Source organism: Anser anser (genome assembly GCF_964211835.1).
Source record: "Anser anser genome assembly, chromosome: 5".
Taxonomy (NCBI): Eukaryota; Metazoa; Chordata; class Aves; order Anseriformes; family Anatidae; genus Anser; species Anser anser.
This window is the reverse complement of record NC_139725.1, coordinates 34119541-34133700: the sequence shown is the minus strand read 5'-3', so window position 1 is coordinate 34133700 and position 14160 is coordinate 34119541. Positions and strand designations below refer to the sequence as shown.

The 14160-nt window shown below is 41.0% G+C and overlaps 1 protein-coding gene and 1 long non-coding RNA gene across 12 annotated transcripts in view; both read right to left on the bottom strand.

The window, feature by feature from the left end:
- LOC310900473 (transmembrane protein 263-like) overlaps positions 1-14160 on the bottom strand; it is a 195885-nt gene that overhangs the window by 138398 nt on the left and 43327 nt on the right. The window lies entirely within an intron of this gene.
- The window catches only part of LOC310900475, a 58288-nt gene that overhangs the window by 14954 nt on the left and 29174 nt on the right, over positions 1-14160 (bottom strand). For 4 of the 5 annotated variants that reach the window (XR_014585147.1, XR_014585148.1, XR_014585149.1 and 1 more), the window contains one exon: positions 964-14160. This exon is cut by the window's right edge. This is a non-coding gene — a long non-coding RNA (uncharacterized lncRNA). The remainder of the gene's footprint in view (positions 1-963) is intronic. The other variant, XR_014585150.1, reaches the window with a different exon arrangement.

Genomic DNA, 14160 nt, shown 5'->3' with positions numbered 1-14160 from the left:
TTCTGTAGCAGAACTGGACTCATTAGGCAAAAATCCATGTTACTGAAGGAGATGCTGACAATTTCGGTAATTTGTTTATCCAGTTGTTTTTGTGTTGTGACCTGCTACAATAAAAATGTTTTGGGTGGCAGGTAGAAGTAGAAAATAAATGTGAACAAGATTCATACAGAAATGTTGGTCTGTTACCAATTAATTATGGAGAACTGTCAACACAAGAGTTACTTTACATCAAGATGCAATCAAAGGCTAACCACCACTCATCAACTTCTAAAGATTATCAGAAAAAGAGAGGCAAAACACGGAACAACCACAGAATGCTTGCAAACCCTCATTTTTCCACTCTAAGAAATCCAAAAGATCGCAATTTTATTTGATTACAAGGTTCTGAAAAACTCCATTGTGCGCATCCTGGCAGGAAAGAAGTTCACAGCCTGAGACTCCCCCGGCCACATGGAGCGGAGGGAGCTCTTTGCAGCTGTGGCACTCGCTTAGGTCAAGGCCCGGAACCAGCAGCAGGACGGGCTCGACTCCTACCCCACCTTCCTGCCTGCACGAGAAAGCCACCCACTCTGAGGGCAGAGGGGAGATCTGCACCACAAAACGTGCTCTCACACAGAAGCCAAAGCAGAACTGAATCAAAGATCCTTTTGTGCTCCAGTTTCAGTTAAACAGGGTAAAATCCCTTCCTCATCTTCCTGCTACAATGCAACTATATGCGTACTTGCCAAGCACTGCTATGGCAGCAATATTACAGAACTGCCTGCGAGAAGAAATCATTTCTGACATTACAGTAAGATTTGCAATATATGCAATACTTGAAGTCATATGCCCACAAAGAACGAGTAAAAGCAAATGCACTAAAGAAGGCAGAGTTTCTGTAGGAAACAACATTAGTATGTGAGCATGTCACTAAAGAGAAGCATAAAACAGATAAACAGAGGAAGCAGCTAAAGGTTGTCTTACCTAAAGAAGTTTTTAGAGCTTTAGAGCTTTTTAGAGTGCGTCGCTTCATATTCTTTCAACATAGTCTACGTATATGCAGAATTTATAACAAATACCAGTGGGACAAAATAATACCCGTCTTAGAACATCAAAATATGGCTAGCACAATTCTGTGCATGATAATGTTTTCTTCACATACTGTAGGAAATGGAAGGAAAGGGGAGAGAAGAAAGATGAGAAGATGGCACAGCTTCTATCTACACGCACTTTTCAAATCTGTACGCAAATTTCAGTAGAAACGTATTTATAAAATAAACATAGCAGTTTCTAAAGGATGAAAACTACCAGCAAAAAGCATCATGATGTTCACAAGAACTAGGTGTTAAAAGCCTTGCATACCTTCTTCTGGTAGAATTACTGCACTAAGTGAATGAAAGTGATCCAATATATGCAGTTTTAGGAAAAACTTTTCAGGTCAAATGCATGCAATACTCTCAAGTAGCAATGTCTGAAGTACATCTTTTTGTTCCTTAGCAGAAATTTCATTCTCAGGCGCCTCCCTTGTGTCAGGACACATCTTTTCAGCAATAATAGCAGAGCCCAACACTGAAAAACACATGAGAATATGGGTGCTGCACTCAGCTGGCTGACATTTAGACTTACAAATAATTCTCCCCAGAGGAACCTATCTAATTTCTGTCCTACGGAAAACTTTTGTCTTTCACATAGAAGCAATACTCTCTGTGGCAACAGACAGCTGTTTCAATAGTATTTAATTTACCTCAGAGATAGAGAGTATGAGAAACCTGAATCAGAGACAGCACCAGGACTACGGAACATGATAGATGTAAAATAAATTCAAGGCTTGCACTAGAAGTTTTTCTTCCGGTGAGATGGATTATTAGGAATACAATGGGGCTGTCAGCAGCTTATTCATCTAAGCCCTTTTTCTAACTTTCTCTTCTTAGTGCTTTGCTCTTCACGGTACCTTCAGAGCATGCCCTTTCAAGGAACTCAGCGGAGCTGACAAAGCTGACTTGCCATCTCCACACAAACACAGCATGAAGAGTCTACATCCTTCTCACCTCTCCTCTTGAGAAATACACAGAAAGTCTTAACACACAGTACAAATGGATATTTGGTATATGCCTGTATACAGGCATATTTAAGCAGTCACAAAAGCAAGCTCTCATACTAAACAAAGTCAAGTAGAGAGAAGGCAGATGCTTCAGACGGCGGGAGCTCTGACGGCATACCTCAGCTCTGACCCGCAGCCCCTACGGCTGCTACAGTTCTGAGCCCAAGGGTTAAATTTGTCCCTCTGCCAGTCTCTTTTATTCCTGGACTAGAAAAAGCTGTTGAAGGCCAATTCTAGTCTGTTCCTCCCCCACCTCATTGACATTGTACATCACACCTAATTCACGAGCTCCCCAATCCTGTTATTCCTCTCCTGAGATTCATTTCAGCAGACTGATGTAGTGCTGAGCTATGTAGTACCTAGCAACACGGAGGATGTTGGGAACCAAAAGCAATTAAAATCTAGCCTAGTATCGCCAATCTCATTTCAGTCGCAAAAAGAAGCATTTCATTTCGGATGCTGCGCTTCAACACGTTACTAAAAAAGTGACCAGGACAAAGTGAAAATTTGAGCTGAACCTATATTCGCAGTCCGGGTTTTGTTTCTCTAGTAACAGCAGAAATAGTTTCAGGATAACTCCGATGAAACCGTTAATTGTGCTGCCACAAGGCTGACAGGAATTTCCCACCTGCACGCTGAGCCAGAGTTTCCGAGCCCAAGGGCGGCCTGCGGCGCCGCCAGCCCCCTGGCCCACGCTGCCACCACGGGCTCGTGCTCACGGGCATGGAGCTGGCGGCTCACTGAAACCTGCTGCCCTGCTCAGGTGCAGCTGATCCCGCGGGGTTTGGGTAAAGGATGCTTCCCTTATCAATAGCCCGTTTTCTGCCCCCAAACTGAGGTGAGAGGGTTAAATACGATGAGCTGTTGCAGCAGCTCCTCTGCATCATCAAAGGTCGGACACCGACGACCTTAGCGCTACTGTCTTCTGCAGGACACTGAGCTACCTGGTCACCCCCTAGCACATATTTCAGCTATTTAGAGCAATCCTACCCCCCCCACACCCCCCTTTTTTCCTTTGTTTTAATATTCAAACACAAGAATTTTTCCACAGACAAACTTGAAATTACCACGTAGTATCAGTGTGTCATCATCCACAACCGTTACCCTTGAAGATTGGGTATAGCCACTGAAACTTTAGGGCTATTTTAAAAATACTATGAATGCTCAGTTGTATTAATGCAGAGACCATTTTCTTCTGACAGCCATTAGAAATTCAAATCCCAGCAGCTGCCAGGCTTACTGCAGTCTCCTGTTAAGCGGTAGCAGAGCTAGAACTGACCGCCCCCGAGGAGTTATCCGGACAACTCACCTTTTATAAGGTGACACAGAAGTGAAGAACGCTTTCCAGTAAGGAAAACAGAAGCCTGAAATCACAAAATACACCCTGTTTGGTGCAATCGCTACCAAGGAAAACAATAGGATTTTGATTGCTGGGTGAGTCAGCTAGTCACTGCTGATTTATTCATCTACAAGAGACAGAAAGTGAGGGTATGCAAACAAAACACGTTTTAGTTTACAGCACCTAAGCCAGGGATTATGCTCGGCAAAAACGGCCGGTTCTGAAGCCTGGGAAGAAAGTTGCAACTAATCTCCTTGCAGTCTCAAGGAGCCAAACTGCTGACACGTACTGCTGCCCTTTTAGGCAAGGAGTTAAAAAATTTCTAACTGCAAGAAGAGATGCTTACTCCAAGGACCACTAATTTAACTAGCCTCAAGAGGCCCTCTCGTCATTTTATACAGAAGGTTACGTGGCCCTGCCTAATGCAAACAAGGTACTGGACTTGCACATTACATGCACGATGAATAAACAGTAAGAAAGCTCGTCCACATGAGTTTTTAGAAAGAGCTAGAAGAAGCAAGGATTTTTCTGAAGTCTGCACAGTGGTTTCACATTGCAAAAATACTAAGTCATTGATCAACTTTATGATTTTACAGTTGGAATGTAACAGATGAGTTAAAACAAAGCGTCTGTATCAAGCACTACAACTGCTGAACTGAAAGTTCATAGCTACGGTGGGCCGGCGCAATTGCTTTCAGCATTTTTTCTGTGGCTTCTCCAAGGTACAGAAAGAAGTCATCTAGATGGTAAAAGCCCACATTTTCACCTTTTTGAGCGTGTGTGAAGGGAAATCACTTGAGCTCTGGATACCCATTGAAACTACTTCCGTGTGCTTGATCAGAATCCTAAAATCCTGCCAAACTCATCTACATGCTCAGTGTTTGACAGTGCTTGTCAGCCTCCAGCATCTAATACACTACTAGGTTCATCAGCTGAACCTTTACAGTTTGCTGTTAAAAATACTAGATGGTGCCTAAATTGTAGTATTTAATCTTCAGACAAGTCTAAATAAATGTTTCGTGCATTTTCAATCCAGATTCTGGACGCTGGAAAAGCCTTCCAGCGTCCTCTGAGTAGGGACTCTTTACAAAGCAGTCCATTACCTACTTTTGACAGCTGAGAAGGCAATTTATGCAACTGAGGTGCGCAAATGAGCCAAGAAAGTTGTTTCTGATGCAAAAGAAATTAAAATGTAGAGACTTGAAGTCCTGATTGATACAGTGAATTGAAAACAGCAGCCAACAAAACTGACTGTGAGACACACTGGGCTTAAACAACACTTCAAGTCATTTTAATGAACATTTCAAGGCATCACCACCACCACCGGTGAGCAGCAGGAGCCTTACAAGTGATAGAGAATCTGTTAAAACTCTATTTATATCCTATCTATAAAGTGACAATATAATCACATTCTTGCTTTGTATTGACACTCATTACAGAGATAGCATTACCTGACCAAAGATCAGATTGTCACTGGACACTGCAGTTGGAAACTTGGAATAGGTATAAAAAAAATTGTTCTACTCAAAACCATTGCTTTTATTTTAAATTAGGTTATTTAATTGCTGCTTCTGTAAGAGCCCAGATAAGAATTAATTTTGACAGAAATGCACTACCAACGCTGGTAAAGTTGATTTTCAGATAAGACAACTCAAAGGAGTGTAGAATCTCATTATAAATATAACTGAATGTAAAGATATCCTATGCAATATGTATGTACGTATAAATATACGTAAACAATTCCTATGCAATAGCACTCTCAAAATAGGTGGAAGAGGCACCCTAGGAAACAAGATAGCAAAAATGATTTGATGTTTAGGTGTTTTGTACAGCATTATCCATGTTATTAGTGATGAAAAACAGTTTTGTTTTTTATTTTTGTGGTTGTCTACAAAATCAGACCAATCAGTTTCAAAAAGCAGCCGGAAGAGAAACAGGTAAGTCTTTTCACTCCAAACCCCTACTACAGGTTGACACCCTACATTTTTCATGTTGTCAACACATCACTAGCTCCCATAGGTTAATTGCTGTTCTCCCTGTGGCTCCTCATTGCTTGATGTGGAAGGCAGCTGCCACTTCTAATGTGACGCTTAATACTGACTGTTTGCTGACATGCACAGCCCTGCATCGCAGTGCTCAGAACACATGCACTTTCTTTGGCAGGGATGATACCCCAATGTTCTGGCAGAGAGAGACCACACGGCCATGACAATCCCCTGGAGAACAGAAAAGCACATGGGAGCATCTAGTGGCTATGAAGAATCAGCGTGTGCTTGGCTGCTTTCTTAGGGTTCAGTGATTTGGTAGTTACAGACAAGCTGCGACTTTCAGAATTGCCGTTTGTCACCGCATTTGATACTGAAGATCTGTGAGAGGATCTTGGATTACCTGTTGGATGAAAAGTCTTTCTTACTTGACTGTGAAGGCACTATCCCTCTTTGCAGTCTGGCTACTCAGGGGCAATAACTTCAATCTGACTGGTGAACCAATGCTCAATATCATAATTCATGACTACTTACTTCTGGGGCTAATGTGAAAACAACAATGAGCAATTCTCTGCATAAAAGTCAGGATGAATTATCATCAACTGATTGATTATGCATTTTCCCTCCCCTACTCAGTTTTCCTTACACTACAGTACCTCTTCAAAATGGTAGCATGATGTCTTTCAGTCCAGCTGCTTCAAAAAAAAAAATCCGGTGTTCATATGAACGCAGACTGTGGGGGAGCAAAGGAAGATGCACAAGACAGAAGCATGTGTGCTTGCTAAAGCTCTTATCGTATGTATCAGCAAGAGAAACAGACACAGTATGTAAGCAAGGAACAAATTATAATTTATAAAAAAAATTAAATGCAACCAGGAACTTTATTGTTGATTTCTAACAATGCGCTAGAGCAGGTCTGTAAGCCTAAATGAAATACAAAAGTGAATGCCACTTACTGTGCTAGATATTTCTATAACCCCCTGCTCCTCAAGACAACTGCAGGAAGTGTTGCTATAGGTACTCAAGTGCACATGATCTCATCAAACAGAACTATAGAAAGAGTTTTTAAAGGATCGCTGTCATGTGGCTGTAGCCTTGCACCTGCAGAGAGCTGCGGGCACAGGAAACTCATCTGCTCTGTTTTAGATCACAGGAGACTCTACATCAAGGGAGTTTTAAAAAGGGATGTAAATTGAAATTCATGTGTGTTCATCACCGAGCCATACATCTGCCCCAATATGTGACAGAGACTCATGGAGACCCAACAATGCTGTTTAGCACGAGCATCAAAATCCCATGTTACTGACTTTGAGAAACAATAGTAATCTTTACAAAAGGGGAAGAGAAAGACAAAAATGTTCAGCTTTAGCCTACTGGCTTGCCATAAAAAATTGCCAATTTAACTAAAGCAGTAGGTTTGGTTACAGTGCATGTTTCATGGGTCCTAAGTATCACCTGAAGCTCTTCAGCATTTCATGGGCAAGTGCCGTGTCATCTGTGTAGCGCCTTTGCTTGTGGGTAAGCACTTGTAGAAAAAGGTGTGACGAGAAATGCTGCATCCAGTATATGCATAGATGTATGTACGTGTCACATGTGTGTAGATATTTTATTGTGAGCTGCTACAGCTAGCAGCACCGATCTGGTCGCCACATGACAGCAGATAATTCTACAACAGAAACAGAGCTTCAGATTAGGGGAGAAAAGATTGTAAACTTTCCTTTGAAAGCTGTCCTTAATTTACTTGTTCATGAGAGAGAAAAATTAAAATGCAACACCTAAAGTCAAACTCCTGCAAGCTACCTTTCCCAGTACCTTTTGGACTTCAAATAGTTATTCTTGGACTTGCTTCCTTTGTCTGTCTCTGCACTCTCCCCAGTCTTTGCTGCTGCTGTCTCCCTTAACCTCCTTACTTCATATCTCCTTCAGCTTTTGGTAATCTCCTCCCTGTTTAAGTCATAACAACAAGTGGGAGATGTGGTCAGGTCTCGACTGAATTGCTTCAGTCACTGCAATCGTCGTGCTACTATAGACCCTACAGAGACCTGGAAAATCACCCTTGGATCCCTTAATCAATATACACGAAGCTGTGCCCTGAAGTAACTAGGTCTCAGGAGCAGATGCATCCTGAGTGATGCTCGAGCATCAGAAGCCACAGGACCTCAGGTTAATGGAATGTCTATTTTCACACATGCTGTGCCTTTATCTCTTTCCTCCTCTATCTTCCTATTAGCATGCAATAGCAAACAGAGGCCTATTAGAATTCATAAACTAAGTCAATCTTCAAATTCTTGATTCATTTGTGTAGACTTCACAGGTTTCAACTACTGTCTCTGCAGGAAACTAAAGATCTGCACTCAGTTCTATATTATTAAACACAAATATATAAATGCTGCCATTTGGTCTTAAAGGGATGATAGCATGGAAACTCGGTTTTTTGTGTCGCTGCATAGCAAAGAGTTGTATAACAGGTAGACACAAGAGACTGAGTCAAAGACTTTGCAGAAGTCTAAATTCACCATTTCTTCCTTTTATCCACTTAAACTCTTCAGAAAATGGTTTATTTCCTGCTGTAATGCATCTCCTTTTTCTCCCAGATGAGAGATTTCAGGTTAGACATGCAAGATGATTGCCTCAAGCATCTGCCAAGGCTTCTGTATACCCAAGCCTCCCACAGTTCCCCAAATATTCATGCCAAGCAGCTGACTTTGCAGTTGCTAGTTTTTGACTAGGCTTCTAGGCGGACCTACAGTGACCAATTGCTTACAGGAAGACATTTTTGGAAGAGCATTCAAACAAGGAAGAAGCCAACTACTGTCCAGAGGCAAGTGAGTAAGAACAACAGCCCGAGGAAATCACAGAGGTTTAGATGTGTCCTAAGGACATATGCACTGAGAAGAGAGAGACAACTCACTTGACATACAAAGATCAAATCAGAATCATATTTTTGATTTTTGTATCTGCCAGAACTAAAACAGAAAATACAGAGAAAGGAGAAAAGGACAGAAACTAAAGTGAAAACCTCATACATTCAGTTTGCAAAGACTGTAAGTTTCCTCTTCAAACTATTACTAAAGAAATTCAAACTATCTTGCTGAAGCCTGCAAGCACAGAAGCGTTGACAGCAAAGGCTTTTGTTTCCCTGAGAGAAAATGGCATAATTATGTCATGCTTAAGCAAAATAGTCCACCCTCAATGCGGTATGTTTCTTAGCATAGATGCAAGGTAACATTCGGCTTTATCCTGGCTGACTGAAGTATACACCTGTGTATGCAACACATTTAAAAAGCGTTTGAAAGCAGACACTGAGAAGCTCTAAAGCACTGTATTTCCTACTGACAGTGCTACGTAATTAGGTCACTTGTTACAGAATCTAAAGATGATTTATTATTTTATTAAAGCTGCTTTAAAAAACCCTGATCAAGAGGTTGGCCCAATTAGTCAATAGCCACACAAACACATTAAAAAACAGCCTTACCACCACGACACGCAGTTCTCAGGTCACAATAAGATAATCTCTGATAGAAGCAAAAATAGACAATTTATTGGCTGTTTTAAGGAATCTCATTTTAAAAGCAGACTGAAATCTGTGGTACTAGACTCTATTGTACTCCCATGACCTTCTGTAAACCATTTTGCTCTTTGCTTCTATTTCCATATGTATAAAATGGATCTGCTTATCCTTATTACCAAGGCACTGATTTGACAGAAGTGCTGCAAGTATTAATTCAATGTTTGGAAAGTGTTTAAACACGCTCACTTGGAAAGTACTGAAAGCAGGCAGAGGATTACATTACGCTCTCTGCAGCTAACCTGCTTTTAAAGGAATATTAGGGTGGGGATTGCTTCGAGGCAGAGAACTCATACATCTCGTTTCAGCCTGAAAGCACTTGAAACATCTAAGCTAGGGGATAAGCCACTCACAGGGGAGATCTATAATGGAAAGGCTGTGCTAAAGGTACTATATAGCAGTCCTGCTGGTTGATACTACCATCTTCAGACAGTCTGCTATGAAGACTGTAAAGAGAAGAAACAGTAAAGTTACATTCAAGATGTACCTGTAACTATACAAGGCTTAGCTTTCCTACAAAGGCACCAACACATGAGAAGAACAGTTCTGCTTGCAAGCACCATTACTAAAGTTTAGAGAAAAAAATACAAAGCTCACAGTAAAGTCATAAGAGAAAAAAGTACTTTCACCATAGCCAGAGAGTCACTTGAGAGCTTTAAACACCCTGCATTAATTTACCACTTAATAAAGAGTTCTTTTTCATTAGACAGAAGAGCTACTCCTGTGTCCTTGCAGGAACAGAAAAAACATTAAAGAGCCCATTCCACAAAAACAATCTCCAAAACAAAACCTATTTTCAACAGTAAATCAGAGCTCTTGTTTATTCTGAACAACAGTGGGAAAGCGCAGTTAAAAATAGCTGCAATAAACCTGAGAAGACACATCCCACCATGACTGCAGCGTGCTCCTTTCAACGTGATGATTTACTCCACCATCCCAGGCCTTCTGCTTCAAACTTCACTGCTATATAAAAGCTGCTCTCAGCAGCACGCTGAGCCCGAGCCCAAGCCCTGCACAGGAGCCTGAGCAGGTACTGCAAGCGCTGCATAGATAACACGAGCACACTGGGGAATAACCATGGCCATTTACAGATGTGGGGTACAACTCTTATTTGGGCTAATTTAGGGAGATGAGTGAAGACATATTTCATGCAATAGCCGAATGCATGCTTCTCAGACTTATCAGACCGGAGCACAACTTTAAGGCTACAAACACTGCTGTGAATCAGGGATTCCTCGTCTTTATCGCTGTCTTGTTGTGTAGTTTTGGACAACTCAATAAGTTTCTTTTTTATTCAGTCTTCTCACCCATGAAGTAGGATTAACTGCATTTCCCTGCTCAGAAGTCATGAGGATCAATACTCAGTGAAGGCTTGCAACGATGCTTTAACAAAGCACAAGCAGAAATGACCATAACTTTCTTCTGAAGACTCTTCCTCCTCCAGTTTGTGGGCTTTTGACTGAGGAGGAGGAGATGGGAGGTGGGGACACGAATGGCTGTCACGGCCATGCCCTGCATAGCCCTGCTGCACACAGAAAGAAGCTAACATATCAGCCTCTTTCCATGTGATGTGGCAGCTTTACTACGCACACAGCGTTTCCAGAATCCTCTCTGGGAAGTTTATTACTAGGAGATAGAATGAATTTAACTCTACCTTTAAGAGCTTGTAAATCGAGAGTTTATTAAAAACAATTAACATGCAAATGCCAAGGCAACTTCCTTCCCAATCTGCTATGGCTGATAAGACAAACTGCAGGGTACCTTATCAGTAACACAGGTCCACCTTTATACCTTCATCACTTGCTTTGTAACAATCTTAAGATCTCCACACACACTGGTAAGTTCGGAGAGGATGTCAAAGGGAAGAAAATTAGACAATTACATAAGAAGCAGTCAGACTTGTTACTGTCTTCACATTGCTTAGTATCACTAGACACCTTGTTGTTGTAAACAGCTTTAGCCAAAATATGACAGCTTCCCTGCCTATATGCAACTCATTATCTACTACAGATTTCTGTAACTATATTATTTCTGGATGTGCCCAAATGTTACTTTACAAAGTTTAATAAATGAATAATCCAGTCTAACACTGTAGTGATGATGACATAATCCATGGAAGTGACTGACATGCCAAAAATTAATTCTGATTTGAAGAAGAGATGAAAGATTGGCTTTGAAGGGCATGCCCTTACTTAGGCAGCATGTACTTGAAGAGATGGTGTTACTTGACACGAGAGGGAATCACAATAACTTTATCTGAGAAAAGGATTTTACAAGTTTCTCTCAGAGAAGTTCATCTTCCATGCCAGCAGTAGCAAGTTATCAGTCTTATTCATGAGAGAAAAATATATCCATCTTTCACACGAACACATGTAGGAGAGAGGTAACAGAACAGTATAGATACAAAAGAAAGTAGTCTTTAATCCTGATAAATTCTCTTGCATCATTTCACACAACTACACAAGACTGGCTGTCATTGTTCTGCCTATGTCCATAACGGGAACACATCAGAAATGTAAAAGTGGGGGGGGTCTGAACTCCATCATACAGAATCAGTGCAGAACGATATCCCTAGGGTTAAGCAAGTACAGTGTCCCGCAAATGGGTAAAATTAACACACACCCCACATCCATGTTGTCAGAATAAGCACACAGATCTTCCTTCTGGCAGTACAGCCTTATACATTTCCAGCTAGTTTTGCTGGTCTGTCCTTCTGGACGGAGTGGTCAATCCTACTGGAAGCAGATTTGCCCTCAAGTCCACTACTCAGGAAATGAATTTCTAATATGTGTGGTCTGAAGAACTGGAAACAAGTGGCAACTCACTCACTAACCTTGCTGTACTGCAAGAGCCGGGATTCAGTTCAACTGCAAGCTGTGATTGAGAAGTAGGTTAAAAGCATTAATATATGACTTCTTTCAATTTGCCAGATTATCTTAAGAATGCCTTCCAAGGACTTTATTTATTTTCTTCTAGTGATACAAGTCATTCAATACACAGATGCATAATCAGATTGTATGACAACTAGAAAGTGAAGCAAAAGAAAAGCCAGCTTGTCTTTAGGCAAGGAACTCTCCCATTTTATTTCTGACATTAGGAACGCATGCACATACAACAACATGCACATAAACACACATTCAGCAGATGGATTTTTTTTTCCTTCTTGAGCTATTAGTCACACTTTGTGATTCAAATGAACACATTCAATCTACTCTGCAATAATGATGTAATCGCTCCCATTTTTTCCACTGGAAAGCCATGATTTAACTGATTGCTCTCCTTGTGCCTAAGGCTCAAGGACCAGCAGCTCAAAAGAAGACAGAACATTAATACAACACAGTGAAGAAACTTGTGCTTTTCCATCCACCTTGCATTAAGTAGTAAGAGTAAATTTATTAAAGGCATAAAAGTAGGTTCATTAGATAATGACACTGCTTTAGTGCTATGACTCAGTAATGAAGACAACAAGCAGCTTTTCTTAAACAGCACTAATTAATAGGAGAAAGGTAGGAAGGAAAAAACCTATATTCAAAATACAAAACCAAAAACATATGAGGAACTACACCATCTCTGAAGCGTTACTTCAGTCATGGCTTACTCTAACAAGATCTATACACAGAAACAAAACATGAAAGAGGTGTGGTAAAGGAGGAATTTAGCACAGAATTCTCCCCAAATCCATTTGTACAAGACGTCAACAAACAGGGAAGGTCTCAACAGGGGAGGAAGCAACCTCTCAGCTAGTTGGCAGGCACATTTTTTCTTTTACTTTTTCTTCCTGAAGAAGTACTCAAAAAGCCTCTTAAAAGTCAACCAAAATAGAAAGCCGTGCTTCCTATCTCAAGGAACACAGAAAACACTTGCAGATACAATACGACAAAGGCAATAAAGACCCAGGAAGAGAGACACTCAAGAGCAGCAGCAATAATACTATGTAAGTATTCAGCAAAGGTTAATGCACAGAGTGCCATTTTTATTTATTTATTTAAACTCCATAAGATATAAATTGAGGGAATAAACACCAACACCAAAATTAAGTGGCTATGTTCTGGTAGCTATCCGGAAAGAGTTATGAACAGCTCAGCTTTCCCCACTTCTCTATTCATATGACTCCCCAAATCTACCATATCTGTCATAACAGATGCATTGCAGTATCTGAACACAGCACATTGCGTGACGGGAAATGGTACAGATCAAATCACTTTGAACAAATCTGTAAATTCAAGGTTTCCTATGAGAAAAGGCCTGGCCTCACAGAAACTACTCATCTATTTCTACGCATTAGACAGCCTTACACAGCATCTGCACGCTGCCTCATCTTCCCTTCCCCCTTACCCCCCCACTTTACTGTGCACAGAAATGAGTCAGTATAATATTACAGCCTATGGCTATGACAAACATCTTTGGATTATTTTCCTTCTTTGATGCTATGAAGTATCACGAATGTATTTGATATCCACAACCAAAGCTGTAATTGAATTTGTGGAAGGGAGGAAAAAGTCCATTTTCGTTGCCTGACGCAATGGTAGCTGAAACCAGCAACAATAATCTGCCAACACAAAGCACAAGAACGACGATCATATCTGACACCATTTTCCAAGCCAAGACAATGATAGGTGGATGAACAAATGAGTCTAGACAATCTCATGCTGCAGCATTAATGAATGCCACAAGGGTCTGATGCTTCACGACCCAAGCATCAACTGTGGGATAGACAGTATGACTTCTAGGTCTTCTCCACCTTTAACCCTCTTTCATTACAGCTACAGAATCAAACAACCATTTTGGACTTGCAAACTAACTCTGTGAGCTTGTTACTTGCCTTAAATCTGAGAAAGGTAAATATTATCTTACCACTGGGATTGTTTGCCCTACAAAGCAGAAACTCAGTCACATACAAAAAACTTCATTGGGGAGGTTGCAAGTAAAACACGTGGGTTATGCTTCATTATTATACAACCAGATTTAAGAATTCCCTTCCCGAAGTTAAAATACAGTGAGCAGAACTCATCTGTACTATACCATCACTTTCCCTGTGGATGTTCTGGGGTTTGGTTTTGTTGAGGAGGAGATAAGGCATGCCTGTCGATATTGAAAATGCATGAGAAAAATCACACCAGTGTAATGAGCTCCTCTGCCTTGAGAAAGGAGCAAAAGGATCCTGCCACCACTTTGTACTTCAGCCTCC